An 18,443-nucleotide genomic window follows, 5' to 3' on the forward strand; every position below is an offset into this window, starting at 1 on the left:
ATGGGAAAAGTGAAATCATTCACTTTGTTTCTTCAGAAGAACATGTCTGGTGGATACACATTAAACAACATAACTGACATAAAAATCCCCCAGAGGACCAAATTCAAGTTCCAACATAAACACAGTGTATTGTAACAGTGGATGATTACATTCCCCAGATTTTTAAGGCAAAACAAAAGCTTTCGGTTGTTCTCCAAAAGTTCAATTCAGTTTGTTTATACAGCGCTTATATAAGTGGTTTAGTTGTTTAATTTGGACTTGCTTCCACATACGATGGCATCAGTTTGTTTCTGCTTTGCAGCCTGTATTGTGGGAGCTGGCTTTCAACTGAAAATCATGACCTCAAATCTCACCTCACATCTGTTAGTTGATTACCCATTTAGAAGAAAAGAGATTGTACTTAGGGTAGCTCTCAGTCCGATCAATTTATGTTCTTCATGCTGGCACGCATCTTACCAAACAAACAAACAAACAAAAAAAAACACTGCCATCAGCAGCGTCAATCATTTCGATGTGTTATAATTAATTTTTGTTTAAATGCAAACATCTGCTGCACCTCTGGATTCTCCCAACCACTTATAGGTACTTATGTACCACCGTAGGATGTGCACTACCTGTTTTTGCTTGAATTTTACGAGTTTGGCAGATTAACGCATTCCCATGTCTCAGTGGTGGCTGGTGAAAAGTCTTGGTGGGGCTGGTGTGCCACTAGATTTCCCTGCCTAGTCCAGTACAGGCATTCAAATGAACAGTTGGAAAATTACGACAATTCCACAATAATCATTTCATGTCCTTCTCAAAATCAGCAGTTTCACAGATAAGTTAACCATTTACAGCTATATTAGTCCTCATTTATACTTTGGAAAGGAACAGTATCAAATACAATACAACACTTAAGTTCTTGAGCAAGGAACATTTCACCATTTGACACAATTACACAGATAGTACACCAAACTGTACTGCACTGCCATTATCTTCAGCCAAAAACACACACAAATCAAAATACCACCATGGCTGAAGCTTTGAACATTGTTACAAACAGCCCCGGTCTCCCCTAACCATTATAACTGGTCTGCTGTATCAATAAAGATCACAGCTTTGACCCCCTAATACAAACAAACACACGTCACTCACTCGTCTTAAATTCTTTTTAAGATGCTTAAATTATCTTAACTTTTCATCCTCATTTCCACACCGGGAGCAACATCTGAGAGTAAATCCTACATTAATAATACTATTACTACTAATACTACTACACTCAACAAAAATATAAACGCAACACTTTTGGTTTTGCTCCCATTTTGTATGAGATGAATTCAAAGATCTAAAACTTTTTCCACATACACAATATCACCATTTCCCTCAAATATTGTTCACAAACCAGTCTAAATCTGTGATAGTGAGCACTTCTCCTTTGCTGAGATAATCCATCCCACCTCACAGGTGTGCCATATCAAGATGCTGATTAGACACCATGATTAGTGCACAGGTGTGCCTTAGACTGCCCACAATAAAAGGCCACTCTGAAAGGTGCAGTTTTGTTTTATTGGGGGGGGATACCAGTCAGTATCTGGTGTGACCACCATTTGCCTCATGCAGTGCAACACATCTCCTTCGCATAGAGTTGATCAGGTTGTCAATTGTGGCCTGTGGAATGTTGGTCCACTCCTCTTCAATGGCTGTGTGAAGTTGCTGGATATTTGCAGGAACTGGTACACGCTGTCATATACACTGGTCCAGAGCATCCCAAACATGCTCAATGGGTGACATGTCCGGTGAGTATGCCGGCCATGCAAGAACTGGGACATTTTCAGCTTCCAAGAATTGTGTACAGATCCTTGCAACATGGGGCCGTGCATTATCCTGCTGCAACATGAGGTGATGTTCTTGGATGTTGGCACAACAATGGGCCTCAGGATCTCGTCACGGTATCTCTGTGCATTCAAAATGCCATCAATAAAATGCACCTGTGTTCTTCGTCCATAACAGACGTCTGCCCATACCATAACCCCACCGCCACCATGGGCCGCTCGATCCACATTGACATCAGAAAACCGCTCACCCACACAACGCCACACACGCTGTCTGCCATCTGCCCTGGACAGTGTGAACCGGGATTCATCCGTGAAGAGAACACCTCTCCAACATGCCAAACGCCAGCAAATGTTAGCATTTGCCCACTCAAGTCGGTTACGACGACGAACTGGAGTCAGGTCGAGACCCTGATGAGGACGACGAGCATGCAGATGAGCTTCCCTGAGACGGTTTCTGACAAGTTGTGCAGAAATTCTTTGGTTATGCAAACCGATTGTTTCAGCAGCTGTCCGAGTGGCTGGTCTCAGACGATCTTGGAGGTGAACATGCTGGATGTGGAGGTCCTGGGCTGGTGTGGTTACACGTGGTCTGTGGTTGTGAGGCTGGTTGGATGTACTGCCAAATTCTCTGAAACGCCTTTGGAGACGGCTTATGGTAGAGAACATTCAATACACAAGCAACAGCTCTGGTTGACATTCCTGCTGTCAGCATGCCAATTGCACGCTCCCTCAAATCTTGCGACATCTGTGGCATTGTGCTGTGTGATAAAACTGCACCTTTCAGAGTGGCCTTTTATTGTGGGCAGTCTAAGGCACACCTGTGCACTAATCATGGTGTCTAATCAGCATCTTGATATGGCACACCTGTGAGGTGGGATGGATTATCTCAGCAAAGGAGAAGTGCTCACTATCACAGATTTAGACTGGTTTGTGAACAATATTTGAGGGAAATGGTGATATTGTGTATGTGGAAAAAGTTTTAGATCTTTGAGTTCATCTCATACAAAATGGGAGCAAAACCAAAAGTGTTGCGTTTATATTTTTGTTGAGTGTAATAATAGCTTTCAGTCACCTGGGAGGAAATAACGCTGCAGTATAGTTTTCAATCACCTGGGAGGAAATAACGCTGCAGTATAGTTTTCAATCACCTGGGAGGAAATAACGCTGCAGTATAGTTTTCAATCACCTGGGAGGAAATAACGCTGCAGTATAGCTTTCAATCACCCGGGAGGAAATAACGCTGCAGTATAGTTTTCAATCAGTCTGGAGGAAATAACACCACAGTATAGTTTTCAATCACCCGGGAGGAAATAACGCTGCAGTATAGTTTTCAATCACCCGGGAGGAAATAACGCTGCAGTATAGTTTTCAATCACCTGGGAGAAAATAACGCTGCAGTATAGCTTTCAATCAGTCTGGAGGAAATAACACCACAGTATAGTTTTCAATCACCCGGGAGGAAATAACACCACAGTATAGTTTCAATCAGTCTGCAGGAAATAACGCTGCAGTATAGCTTTCAATCAGTCTGGAGGAAATGACACCACAGTATAGTTTCAATCAGTCTGGAGGAAATCAAATCAAATCAATTTTATTTATATAGCGCCAAATCACAACAAACAGTTGCCCCAAGGCGCTTCATATTGCAAGGCAAAGCCATACAATAATTACAGAAAAACCCCAACTGTCAAAACGACCCCCTGTGAGCAAGCACTTGGCAACAGTAGGAAGGAAAAACTCCCTTTTAACAGGAAGAAACCTCCAGCAGAACCAGGCTCAGGGAGGGGCAGTTTCTGCTGGGACTGGTTGGGGCTGAGGGAGAGAACCAGGAAAAAGACATGCTGTGGAGAGGAGCAGAGATCAATCACTAATGATTAAATGCAGAGTGGTGCATACAGAGCAAAAAGAGAAAGAAACACTCAGTGCATCATGGGAACCCCCCAGCAGTCTAGGTCTATAGCAGCATAACTAAGGGATGGTTCAGGGTCACCTGATCCAGCCCTAACTATAAGCTTTAGCAACAAGGAAAGTTTTAAGCCTAATCTTAAAAATAGAGAGGGTGTCTGTCTCCCTGATCCAAATTGGGAGCTGGTTCCAGAGGAGAGGAGCCTGAAAGCTGAAGGCTCTGCCTCCTATTCTACTCTTACAAACCCTAGGAACTACAAGTAAGCCTGCAGTCTGAGAGCGAAGCGCTCTATTGAGGTGATATGGTACTATGAGGTCCCTAAGATAAGATGGGACCTGATTATTCAAAACCTTATAAGTAAGAAGAAGAATTTTAAATTCTATTCTAGAATTAACAGGAAGCCAATGAACAGAGGCCAATATGGGTGAGATATGCTCTCTCCTTCTAGTCCCTGTCAGTACTCTAGCTGCAGCATTTTGAATTAACTTAAGGCTTTTCAGGGAACTTTTAGGACAACCTGATAATAATGAATTACAATTGTCCAGCCTAGAGGAAATAAATGCATTAATTAGTTTTTCAGCATCACTCTGAGACAAGACCTTTCTAATTTTAGAGATATTGCGCAAATGCAAAAAAGCAGTCCTACATATTTGTTTAATATGCGCATTGAATGACATATCCTGATCAAAAATTACTCCAATATTTCTCACAGTATTACTAGAGGTCAGGGTAATGCCATCCAGAGTAAGGATCTGGTTAGACACCATGTTTCTAAGATTTGTGGGGCCAAGTACAATAACGTCAGTTTTATCTGAGTTTAAAAGCAGGAAATTAGAGGTTATCCATGTCTTTATGTCTGTAAGACAATCCTGCAGTTTAGTTTATCATCTGCGTAACAATGAAAATTTAAGCAATGCTGTCTAATAATACTGCCTAAGGGAAGCATGTATAAAGTGAATAAAATTGGTCCTAGCACAGAACCTTGTGGAACTCCATAATTAACCTTAGTCTGTGAAGAAGATTCTCCATTTACATGAACAAATTGTAATCTATTAGATAAATATGATTCAAACCACCACAGCGCAGTGCCTTTAATACCTATGGCATGCTCTAATCTCTGTAATAAAATTTTATGGTCAACAGTATCAAAAGCAGCACTGAGGTCTAACAGAAAAAGCACAGAAATGAGTCCACTGTCTGAGGCCATAAGAAGATCATCTGTAACCTTCACTAATGCTGTTTCTGTACTATGATGAATTCTAAACCCTGACTGAAACTCTTCAAATAGACCATTCCTCTGCAGATGATCAGTTAGCTGTTTTACAACTACCCTTTCAAGAGTTTTTGAGAGAAAAGGAAGGTTGGAGATTGGCCTATAATTAGCTAAGATAGCTGGGTCAAGTGATGGCTTTTTAAGTAATGGTTTAATTACTGCCACCTTAAAAGCCTGTGGTACATAGCCAACTAATAAAGACAGATTGATCATATTTAAGATCGAAGCATTAATTAATGGTAGGGCTTCCTTGAGCAGCCTGGTAGGAATGGGGTCTAATAGACATGTTGATGGTTTGGAGGAAGTAACTAATGAAAATAACTCAGACAGAACAATCGGAGAGAAAGAGTCTAACCAAATACCGGCATCACTGAAAGCAACCAAAGAGAACGATATGTCTTTGGGATGGTTATGAGTAATTTTTTTTCTAATAGTTAAAATTTTATTAGCAAAGAAAGTCATGAAGTCATTACTAGTTAAAGTTAAAGGAATACTCGGCTCAATAGAGCTCTGACTCTTTGTCAGCCTGGCTACAGTGCTGAAAAGAAACCTGGGGTTGTTCTTATTTTCTTCAATTAGTGATGAGTAGTAAGATGTCCTAGCTTTACGGAGGGCTTTTTTTATAGAGCAACAGACTCTTTTTCCAGGCTAAGTGAAGATCTTCTAAATTAGTGAGACGCCATTTCCTCTCCAACGTACGGGTTATCTGCTTTAAGCTGCGAGTTTGTGAGTTATACCACAGAGTCAGGCACTTCTGATTTAAGGCTCTCCTTTTCAGAGGAGCTACAGCATCCAAAGTTGTCCTCAATGAGAATATAAAACTACTGACGAGATAATCTATCTCACTCACAGAGTTTAGGTAGCTACTCTGCCCTGTGTTGGTATATGGCATTGGAGAACATAAAGAAGGAATCATATCCTTAAACCTAGTTACAGCGCTTTCTGAAAGACTTCTACTGTAATGAAACTTATTCCCCACTACTGGGTAGTCCATCAGAGTAAATGTAAATGTTATTAAGAAATGATCAGACAGAAGGGGGTTTTCAGGGAATACTGTTAAGTCTTCAATTTCCATACCATAAGTCAGAACAAGATCTAAGGTATGATTAAAGTGGTGGGTGGACTCATTTACATTTTGAGCAAAGCCAATCAAGTCTAACAATAGATTAAATGCAGTGTTGAGGCTGTCATTCTCAGCATCTGTGTGGATGTTAAAATCGCCCACTATAATTATCTTATCTGAGCTAAGCACTAAGTCAGACAAAAGGTCCAAAAATTCACAGAGAAACTCACAGTAACGACCAGGAGGACGATAGATAACAACAAATAAAACTGTTTTTTGGGACTTCCAATTTGGATGGACAAGACTAAGAGACAAGCTTTCAAATGAATTAAAGCTCTGTCTGGGTTTTTGATTAATTAATAAGCTGGAGTGGAAGATTGCTGCTAATCCTCCACCTCGGCCCGTGCTACGAGCATTCTGGCAGTTAGTGTGACTCGGGGGTGTTGACTCATTTAAACTAACATATTCATCCTGCTGTAACCAGGTTTCTGTAAGGCAGAATAAATCAATATGTTGATCCATTATTATATAATTTACTAACAGGGACTTAGAAGAGAGAGATCTAATGTTTAATAGACCACATTTAACTGTTTTAGTCTGTGGTGCAGTTGAAGGTGCTATATTATTTTTTCTTTTTGAATTTTTATGCTTAAATAGATTTTTACTGGTTGTTGGTTGTCTGGGAGCAGGCACCCCGTCTCTACGGGGATGGGGTAATGAGGGGATGGCAGGGGGAGAGAAGCTGCAGAGAGGTGTGTAAGACTACAACTCTGCTTCCTGGTCCCAACCCTGGATAGTCACGGTTTGGAGGATTTAAGAAAATTGGCCAGATTTCTAGACATGAGAGCTGCTCCATCCAAAGTGGGATGGATGCCGTCTCTCCTAACAAGACCAGGTTTTCCCCAGAAGCTTTGCCAATTATCTATGAAGCCCACCTCATTTTTTGGACACCACTCAGACAGCCAGCAATTCAAGGAGAACATGCGGCTAAACATGTCACTCCCGGTCCGATTGGGGAGGGGCCCAGAGAAAACTACAGAGTCCGACATTGTTTTTGCAAAGTTACACACCGATTCAATATTAATTTTAGTGACCTCCGATTGGCGTAACCGGGTGTCATTACTGCCGACGTGAATTACAATCTTACCAAATTTACGCTTAGCCTTAGCCAGCAGTTTCAAATTTCCTTCAATGTCGCCTGCTCTGGCCCCCGGAAGACAATTGACTATGGTTGCTGGTGTCGCTAACTTCACATTTCTCAAAACAGAGTCGCCAATAACCAGAGTTTGATCCTCAGCGGGTGTGTCGCCGAGTGGGGAAAAACGGTTAGAGATGTGAACGGGTTGGCGGTGTACACGGGGCTTCTGTTTAGGACTACGCTTCCTCCTCACAGTCACCCAGTCGGCCTGCTTTCCCGGCTGCTCGGAATCTGCCGGGAGGGAACTAACGGAGGCTAAGCTACCTTGGTCCGCACCGACTACAGGGGCCTGGCTAGCTGTAGGATTTTCCAAGGTGCGGAGCCGAGTCTCCAATTCGCTCAGCCTGGCCTCCAAAGCTACGAATAAGCTACACTTACTACAAGTACCATTACTGCTAAAGGAGGCCGAGGAATAACTAAACATTTCACACCCAGAGCAGAAAAGTGCGGGAGAGACAGGAGAAGCTGCCATGCTAAACCGGCTAAGAGCTAGTAGCTGCGCTAAGCTAGCGGATTCCTAAAAACACGCAAAGTGAATAATGTGTAAATAATTTAGAGGTGATTCAGCAGAGGGAGGGCTTTAGTTAAGGCACGTGAAGATTACACTGTGAAACAAATCGTTATCTAGTTAACTAGATCAATCTAACTGCACAGATTAAACAGCTAACAGATACAGCAAAACACCACTGTGCTCTGGAACAGGAAGTGAAATAACACCACAGTATAGTTTTCAGTCACCTGGGAGGAAATAACGCTGCAGTATAGTTTTCAATCAGTCTGGAGGAAATAACGCTGCAGCATAGTTTTTGATCACCTGGGAGGAAATAACACTGCGGTATAGTTTTCAATCACCTGGGAGGAAATAACGCTGCAGTATAGTTTTTGATCACCTGGGAGGAAATAACACTGCGGTATAGTTTTCAATCACCTGGGAGGAAATAACGCTGCAGTATAGTTTTCAATCAGTCTGGAGGAAATAACACCACAGTATAGTTTTTGATCACCTGGGAGGACATAACACCGCGGTATAGTTTTCAGTCACCTGGGAGGAAATAACGCTGCAGTATAGTTTTCAATCAGTCTGGAGGAAATAATGCTGCAGTATAGCTTTCAATCAGTCTGGAGGAAATAACACCACAGTATAGTTTTTGATCACCTGGGAGGACATAACACCGCGGTATAGTTTTCAGTCACCTGGGAGGAAATAACGCTGCAGTATAGTTTTCAATCAGTCTGGAGGAAATAATGCTGCAGTATAGCTTTCAATCAGTCTGGAGGAAATAACACCACAGTATAGTTTTTGATCACCTGGGAGGAAATAACACTGCGGTATAGTTTTCAATCACCTGGGAGGAAATAACGTTGCAGTATAGTTTTCAATCAGTCTGGAGGAAATAACGCTGCAGTATAGCTTTCAATCAGTCTGGAGGAAATAACGCTGCAGTATAGCTTTCAATCAGTCTGGAGGAAATAACACCACAGTATAGTTTTTGATCACCTGGGAGGAAATAACACTGCGGTATAGTTTTCAATCACCTGGGAGGAAATAACGCTGCAGTATAGTTTTCAATCAGTCTGGAGGAAATAATGCTGCAGTATAGCTTTCAATCAGTCTGGAGGAAATAACACCACAGTATAGTTTTTGATCACCTGGGAGGAAATAACACCGCGGTATAGTTTTCAATCACCTGGGAGGAAATAACGCTGCAGTATAGCTTTCAATCAGTCTAGAGAAAATAACACCACAGTATAGTTTTTGATCACCTGGGAGGAAATAACACCGCGGTATATTTTTCGATCACCTAGGAGGAAATAACACCGCGGTATATTTTTCGATCACCTAGGAGGAAATAACACCGCGGTATATTTTTCAATCACCTAGGAGGAAATAACACCGCAATATAGTTTTCGATCACCTGGGAGGAACTAACACTGCAGTATAGTTTTCGATCACCTGGGAGGAACTAACACTGCAGTATAATTTTCGATCACCTGGGAGGAAATAACACCGCGGTATAGTTTTCAATAACCTGGGAGGAAATAACACCGCGGTATAGTTTTCAATCACCTGGGAGGAAATAACACCGCGGTATAGTTTTCAATAACCTGGGAGGAAATAACACCGCGGTATAGTTTTCAATCACCTGGGAGGAAATAACACCGCGGTATAGTTTTCGATCACCTGGGAGGAAATAACACTGCAGTATAGTTTTCGATCACCTGGGAGGAACTAACACTGCAGTATAGTTTTCAATCACCTGGGAGGAACTAACACTGCAGTATAGTTTTCAATCACCTGGGAGGAAATAACACTGCAGTATAGCGTTCAATCAGTTTGGAGGAAATAACACCACAGTATAGTTTTTGATCATCTGGGAGGAAATAACACCGTGGTATAGCTTTAGATCATCTGGGAAGAAATAACACCACGGTATAGTTTTCGATCACCTGGGATGAAATAACACAGCGGTATAGCTTTAGATCATCTAGGAAGAAATAACACCACGGTATAGTTTTCGATCACCTGGGATGAAATAACACAGCGGTATAGCTTTCAATCAGTCTGGAGGAAATAACACCACAGTATAGTTTTTGATCATCTGGGAGGAAATAATACCGCGATATAGTTTTCAATCACCTGGGATGAAATAACACAGCGGTATAGCTTTAGATCATCTGGGAAGAAATAACACCACGGTATAGTTTTCGATCACCTGGGATGAAATAACACAGCGGTATAGCTTTCAATCAGTCTGGAGGAAATAACACCGCAGTATAGCTTTCTATCACCTGGGAGGAAATAACACCACGGTATAGTTTTCTATCACCTGGGAGGAAATAACACAGCGGTATAGTTTTCAATCACCTAGGAGGAAATAACACAGCGGTATAGCTTTAGATCATCTGGGAAGAAATAACACCGCGGTATAGTTTTCTATCACCTGGGAGGAAATAACACAGCAGTATAGTTTTCAATCACCTAGGAGGAAATAACACAGCGGTATAGCTTTAGATCATCTGGGAAGAAATAACACCGCGGTATAGTTTTCTATCACCTGGGAGGAAATAACACCATGGTATAGTTTTCAATCACCTAGGAGGAAATAGCACAGCGGTATAGCTTTAGATCATCTGTGAAGAAATAACACCGCGGTATAGTTTTCTATCACCTGGGAGGAAATAACACAGCGGTATAGTTTTCAATCACCTAGGAGGAAATAACACCGCGGTATAGTTTTCTATCACCTGGGAGGAAATAACACCGCGGTATAGTTTTCAATCACCTAGGAGGAAATAACACAGCGGTATAGCTTTAGATCATCTGGGAAGAAATAACACCGCGGTATAGTTTTCTATCACCTGGGAGGAAATAACACAGCGGTATAGTTTTCTATCACCTGGGAGGAAATAACACAGCGGTATAGTTTTCTATCACCTAGGAGGAAATAACACAGCGGTATAGCTTTAGATCATCTGGGAAGAAATAACACCACGGTATAGTTTTCGATCAACTGGGATGAAATAACACAGCGGTATAGCTTTCAATCAGTCTGGAGGACATAACACCGCGGTACAGCTCGATTGCACTGAAGACTCTGCAGCACTTTTCCCTGGCAGACCTGAGGAGCCAGTTGTTACTCGTAAGTTATTACCACCATTGTGAGATTGTTTGCTTGTTTGTATGTCAGAAATAAAAAAGATGTGATGCTTGTCAGGCCCCATCCCTCATGTCTTATGTTGAAACCTTTGGCTTCCTGTGTGTGTGTGTGTGTGTGTGTGTGTGTGTGTGTGTGTGTGTGTGTGTGTGTGTGTGTGTGTGTGTGTCTGTGGATTTCCTCTTGTGTTGTCCTCCAGGTGTTGTGTGTTGTCTTGCTTTCCTCCCTGTGTATTTAACATCTCTCCTCTTGTGTCCAGTGCGATGATGAGCTTTCTTGCATTTCTCATGTTCCTGTGTTCCCTGGTTACTAAACCCTGTCTGGTTTTCTGGATTCTGAGTTTTTACTTGCCCCTCTGGACTCTGGTGCCTAGTTGGACTGCCTCCCTGGTCTTTCCCCCCTGCCTGTTAAAGGGTCTAACCCCGGTGCCTAATCCCCTACTGGTTTGTTTGCCATGTTCCACATGCTGTAAGTCATCTACTGAACTGGTGCGGTTCTTGATTAAAAAACTTTTTAATCACTCACCTGTGTCCTTCACAGTGAAGGGGTCCTGGGTTGTGCTGAGGTCATGACACAAAATAATTCTAAGTGATTTTAAATTATAAATTAATTTTCTTTCTTAATGACACTACATATTGCAACAATTTTTTTCAGCTGTGGGACCATCATATTCCTAAAATTGTCACACTTTAACATTCCTACAGGGAATAACATTGTTGGAGGTTGCCTCAAGCAGCCATTGAAAGAACTGCAAGATTTGCAACTTCCGTGTAGGCTACATTATTCAGTACAGCAGGTTGGGGCTTGTTCAGCACAGACATTTCACAATCAATAAGCTGATCGTAGCTTCACCACTGCACCGCCGCACTCAGCATCAGCACCGTGTAACTATAGCAACAATACTCTTGATGACCACTGTAGCAAGAGAAGTATGTCTCTAATGTATGTAAAGCTAGTGGCACAGCCTTTGGTAGTATAAATCAGAGGTACGCTTCTTTTATAACAGTACTCAAATACATTTACTTTATACTTTGAATTGCTTTGTACATTCTGCATTAGCAGTGTTGTGGGTATGAACACTGTAGTGTCTCAGTGGGAGGAAAGTTCACAGGGACTGTTTAAAACCGGGCATTTAACCATGTAAACATCCAAATGTGTGGAGGTGCGTGGAACAGACAGGCTGCTGCAACGGGCTGCTGACTGGAGCCATGTCTCAAGGAAAAAAGAAATTTCCAGTTAAACAATATTTGAATCCAATTATATTTTCCCGCAAATCTGATTGGTTAATCGTGTGAGATTTCAGACCATAAAATATCTCATAAACTGTGGCAAAATATTAAAACCATTTCACATTTATTGTGTTCCTCCGTGCCCTGTCCGCGCAGGTTGCTACGCAGAGGTCAATAATGGCGTTGTCAGCTGAGAGTGAGAGGTTGCCAACCACCATTAAACACGAAGAAGAAGAAGAAAACTAAAACAACTGGTGGAGCAATGACACCGAAATTAATTAATTTAAGCTACCATACGAAAGTATTGATGTGGATTCTGCTCACAGAATTTCCAGTTTAACATGCTGCTATGGTAAGTTTTGACGAGCCGACCACACCCTTTGTCTGCGTAACATTTTTACGGAATTATATTCTTATGTGGCTTAAGACGGAGCCTTCACTGGTGGACACGGATCCGTGCAAACGTTGGAATTGGATTAGAAAGGGAATAATCCCCTTGTTTTGTGTCTGATGATTTGCAGGCGTTAATGCTGGATTACAGTCGTTAATAGCTGTTTTAAAACTCAATTTGCAACCGTAAAATCCAGCATTAAGGTCCGCAAATCATCAGACACAACAGGGTTATTCCCTAATTCTGCTTTTTGAACCTGTGAGGCCACTGCACCATCCTGTTATCAACAATATTAAAGACACACAAAAGGGAAAGGAAGAAGAGAGAAACTCCTTTTCCTGTTCTTCTTTCCAACATTCACCCTGCCCATCCTTCTCCTGCCCATCCTTCTCCTGATATCCATTTGAAGGCAGAACTCGCTCTTGATATGTTCGACGGCCGGAAATTCTGTTAAGAGATGCGTGAGGACAAAGGGCGGAGCTTTTCCTTGCGCCACACCTATGGTATGTTTCCATGCAGATTATTCCCACAGCGATAACAAACCCTCAAATGGACGTATTTCCTGAAAAATCATGATTTCAACATTCACTCGGACGGTGACAGTATTATATCATGGTATTACTTTTTCTCATGTTTGGAGAGGAGCAGCAGGTCCTACACCTATATTGTTGTGTGTTGGGGGGTTTGGCTGGATGTTTTTGTGTTGTTTTCTTTTCTTTGCTCTCCAGGTGGTATGCAAACTGGTTTTTGTCTGTGGAGACGGTGCTGGCAGAAGAATCCTTCACCCTCATCAACATTATTGGCTGCACTTGTGGAGGATGTCCACGTGCAGGCCTAATGACTCGCAGCACCTGTGGAGGATGCTCACGTGCAGACTTAAGGACTTCCAGCTGAAGCAGATAATGAGATGGCGTTCTGCATTTAAGCCATGAGTGATTCAAGCAGAATTGCCGGGAACTCGACCTTGTGACGTTCGTTTGTGAGACGCTGAGGACCGCGCCTGGGTTTGACACATCGTACCTGTGAAGGAGGACGGGTGAGGGACACATGCTGTCAGCACACATCAGAGGTGATGATTGTCTGAATAAGTGTTAATAGTAATTTGGTATTTTGTTATGCAGTATATTTGAACATTGATGAGAATTGTGCAGCTCGTTTCTCACGGCCGTGGCGTGCAGACTGATGATCCTCCACCTGTTGTGAGAAGCTGCTCATTTACATAAAGCTTAAATTCAGACCTGAATGTGTTGCTGATAGTGTGTGCCTTTGAGGGATATTAGTTGTAGCTGTTGACTTACCTCACCTCTTCTATCCTTCACAGAGTCAGTTTGTCGTGTCCACCTGGGGGGTGTTTGGCGGTGAATGTGAGTCCAGAAGCGCCGGGCTTCGATCCCTTTGGGCGCTGGAGAGCGCGCCGTCCTTCACTCCGCCAGACAAACGCACTATGTTGTACACAATTATTGCACAAAACCGCTGGAACCGCTTTCTGGTTATTTAGCGCTGGGTTCAGTCAGACGCAGGTCCGCTCCTCAATCCGCGTTGGCACATAACATATATATGAATAAAAAAAACAATAATTTGATAATGTATTATGTACATGGAGTATATAATTGACATTTGGGAGACATAGGAGAGCATTATGCTTCCTGCACAGTATTTATCCAAAAAACAAAAACAAAAACAAAATGAAACAACTATAAGAGCTTGAAATTAACTTGTGGCAAAACAACTGAAATGATAAGTTCTGCTGTATCAAAAGAAGTATTTTTGTAGTCTACTTTGTCTAATTTTTAAAGGAACTAGGCAATAGCACCCATGTACATGACAACAGTAACGGCTCCAGCAATTAGACCCCAATGACACTGACCAAATGACTGACCTCTCACTGATCCTGCAAGGCCAATTTTAGAATCCACCTTAGTCTGTGACATATTTGGTTCCAATTAGAATGAAAATCAAATTTCTTGACCTTTGCCAAAATTGCTTCTTTAATGGCAATTTCGAGGTTGACCTTTATTGACATACTACGTTTGGTAGAAATCAGCAAAAGACCGAGGAGGAGACCAATAAACAGACTGGCAGACACGACTTTGACTCCAGTGATTGAGCAAATATAAACCCACCCCTAAATGTTTATAGCAGACGAATTTCTGTGAAAACATTCATAGAGTTTTTGGACTTTGGAGATCTTTAACATTTAAAGTACATGTTGCAGGCTTTTTAACGTCCTAGTTAGCAACACAACATCAAAGTATTCATGATTGTAAGTCTCCCTGCGCACATGCGCTCATAATTAGTGGTTTCTGATGTTTTTTATTGTTTTCCTGAAGCGAGGTAACAGGTGCACTTCTGGAAAACGTCTCACTCTGCAATTCTCGGCATTTCTCTGCGTGTGACGTAGTTAATAGTAAAACAGAAACATCCCAGGCAGAGACAGACAGAGGAAAACGAATGCGGTTATGTCCGATAATGAAGCTTTGGAGCTCTTCTTTGAAATCAGCGGCTCGGATTTACAGAGGAGACGACACACTTCTCCCAGAAACGTAACTTTTTCAGAGTCTGTGTTGTGTGGCTGAGGGGGGCTGGCTGCCTTTTGTTTCTGTTTTCTGTCCTGTCTTTTGTTTTTCCTTCCAGGTGGCTTGCATTTGGGACTGAGTGGCTGTGTAGCTGAGTTTATCAGGACCTCACCCTGATCACCTGAGGCTGATCACCTGCGGCTCGTCAGGACTCACAGCTGTGGTGCATCTACATGGATTGGAACATGGTGGCATTTAAGACTGGAGTACACAGTGTGTATTTGCCAGAGACTCGACCTTGTGACCAGACGGGTGAGATCGTCGTCTCGGGAGCCATCTCATCATCAGTGGATGCAGAGAACGTCCAGGTTTGATGCACGGTCTGTGAAAGAGGAGGGGGTGAGGTCTCATGCTCGTCAGCACACTTCCTGAGGTACGTTAGATTTTGTGACTAACATTTATACAGTCAGTAAATGTGGTGTCCCTCACACCTTATTGTATTGAGCTGTATGTTGGTCGTGTAATCAGCTTCCTCTGCAGTGGAGTTTTGTGAACTGGATGTTCCATGCCTGCAGGGTGGGAAGCTGATTAGTAATTAAGCCAGGAAGTGTTTGCTGTTTGTGCACCTTTGAGCGTTCTCTCTGTGTGTTGCGTGTGGACTCACATAATGATTCCTTCTTTCACAGACTCGGTTTGTCGCGGCCACCTGGGGGGTGTCGGCGGGGTCCTTGGGTCAGCGCTGCTGGGAGCGCACCGCAATCCACCACGCCAGACCGCGCACTTTTATATTTTTTCACATCACTGTTATGTTTATTAAACTCTGTTATCCTTTGTACCGTGCTCTGCTTATTTTATACTGGGTCCTTCAAACGCTGGTCGGTTCTCCGGGCTGCGTCCGACACATAACAGTCTGTCAGATTTTGGAACTTAAAGTGTCATGACGCTGCTGTTTGTGTCACAGCTGCTGGTTTTACTGCTGCTGTGCTCATCAACGTGCCTGGACACGCAGATGTATGTCTCGTATTGGAAAAACTCAGAAGACGCTATTTTTAGGATATAATGGACTCTCTAATGTGCCACAATCCAGACAGAATTCGAGTTGAAGGCAGAGCTGCGATCAAAACCTGAGAGCAAGTGGACCTGGACATTATTCTCGGGTCGAGTTGAACTTGAAAATGATCTCTGGCTGTGGATCCGAGTGACGATGAGTGGACCATTCCATGGCTGGCAATCGCAATTGCGAACACGCGCGTGTGATATGTGCGTGAGGGCTTCTTTTTGTTGTCGACTAATTTGGAAATCTTTACACTGGGGTGAGGAATGTTAATTTTTTTCATCTTTTGTTTTGTTTTCTTTTCAATGGAGCTTTCAATGAAAGTATTTTTTTTTACTTTGAGAGAGTCTGTGGATATGGTGTGTGTGTGTGTGTGTGCGCGCGCGCACACGCAGCAGCTGTTTTAACCCTCAATTTACACGGACGTCTGGCTGAATTTGAACAATATATAATAAATATGAAGCTTGTAGACTCTCAAATGTCAACTGTCAATCTCTATATAATAAGGCAAGTTTTAAAAGAGAATTAATGTTGAATAATCCCTTAAAAAAGCTGACATGCGGGTTAAAATGGCTGTTACGCTGTTTTAACCCGCATGTCAGCTGTTTATTGGCGCTTAATGGATGTGGAATGTCTCCGTGATGACACAAATATATATATTTATTAGATTTTGTCAAAGTTATATACAACACAGTGTTTTTAGCAGGCTGCGTTTATGACTAAATTGCCGCAGGTGCATAAAACCTTCTCACAGCTGCTGCTTTTACCATGACTGCATCAAAATGAACAGTTATCACTTAAAAATGAGTGTCATCATAACACAACATCACACTTGTGTAAACTTTGGAATTAATCCGTGCCTCCGTTCTTAACATTAACAGATACATTCCACTGAAGAGCAAGCTGGGATGCTTCTAGTAACGACGTCACCTGTTGGAAACACCCGAGTACTCACGAGTACTTTGTTTTCGGAAGTCTCCATAGATCAGGCACCGCTGCCGTAGATGTTTGCTGTGAATGCCATATACTTTGAAACCGGTCACGGAAGTGCACAAAGTAATCCCAATGGATCATTGGATGGTCACTAACAGCTAGTTTGACACACAACAAATAGTTGTGTGTCAAAATAGAAACGGCACAAGTAAAACATGTTGCAGTGTCTGCCTGAGATCGTAGCTGCAACAATATCTTTATACACTGTTGTAGACAAGTACATATCTCACAGACGAAAAGCTGACATTATTCTGAATGTTTTGATATGCAACAAATGCACATAATGATAAAGGAAAGTACCTTAAAAAGAAAATTTCTTAAGGTATGGTAAAATCAACAAATTCCCTTTGGGCTCAGAGTACAACAGGAAAAAATAATGAAAGTGTGATCATCACGGCCTAAGTGTTGATCAGAGCACTGTGAATGCACCAAAATGACTATTGTTTTCCAAATTTATGGGGCTTATTTTTCATTATTCTGTTTGTATTATTCTTCATTGGCGTCATAAAAAATTGCTTTATTTTTTTTTATAAATAATCTGTTGACATAATTATGCTGTTGATTTGTCACAGTAGACAGTCTTGCACAATTCATGCTGTGGTGCACTATTACAGTGGTGATAACTATGACACTGGTGTATCGCCCATCTCTAATGTGCATATGAATGAAATAGGTGGTGTTCAGGTGATGGGGTGCAACAAGGTGCTTTCATCATGTGCAAAAAGAGCAGCAGGGATCCCTCTTCAGAAGTTATTGGAGGATTATGGAAATATGCTGAGTCAGGCCCAAACTGGAAAGTGAAGATAAAAAGTGAAGTGAGACAAGATTTTATTGGCAAAATGGGCTTTTGTTTCTTGTGGCTGACAGAGAGAAATATGTCTCGCTGAAGGAAGTACAGGAGTTTCCCTACGTTGCTGTGTGGAAATTTCAGTCTGACTCACATTGTCAAATGTGGAAATAGATTGATCTTAAAGCCTTCCCTCTGAATTTTTTTTAAAGGTTTTTGGTGTGTATGATAGTTTCCGAGAACTTGTCAGGATTTCTTTGAAATCCATTCATCACTACAGGGATGCCGGAGCCTCACCAGTTTCACACAGGCTCATACAGTGGGGCTGAGTAAAATCAGAAAGATGTGGTTTCAGTGGAGGTTATTGGCTTTAATTCAACGTGCTTAACAAATATATAACATTAACCATTTACAAATTACTAGCGTGTTGCCCGTGGGGATCCACGGGCTCTAGATTGAGCTGGAATGGGGTGTGAGTCCAGAATGTAATTATCAGTGTCCATTGTTCTCTGGTGTTATGTATTGTCTGTAATTTCTCCAAAATTTATGAGACGTACACAGAG

General features: G+C 42.1%; 1 protein-coding gene across 3 annotated transcripts in view; it reads right to left on the reverse strand.

Moving 5' to 3' along the window:
* The window catches only part of rassf5 (Ras association domain family member 5), a 113,658-nt gene that overhangs the window by 54,496 nt on the left and 40,719 nt on the right, over positions 1-18,443 (reverse strand). The window lies entirely within an intron of this gene.

Source organism: Thalassophryne amazonica, chromosome 3 (genome assembly GCF_902500255.1).
Source record: "Thalassophryne amazonica chromosome 3, fThaAma1.1, whole genome shotgun sequence".
In the NCBI taxonomy this organism is placed as follows: Eukaryota; Metazoa; Chordata; class Actinopteri; order Batrachoidiformes; family Batrachoididae; genus Thalassophryne; species Thalassophryne amazonica.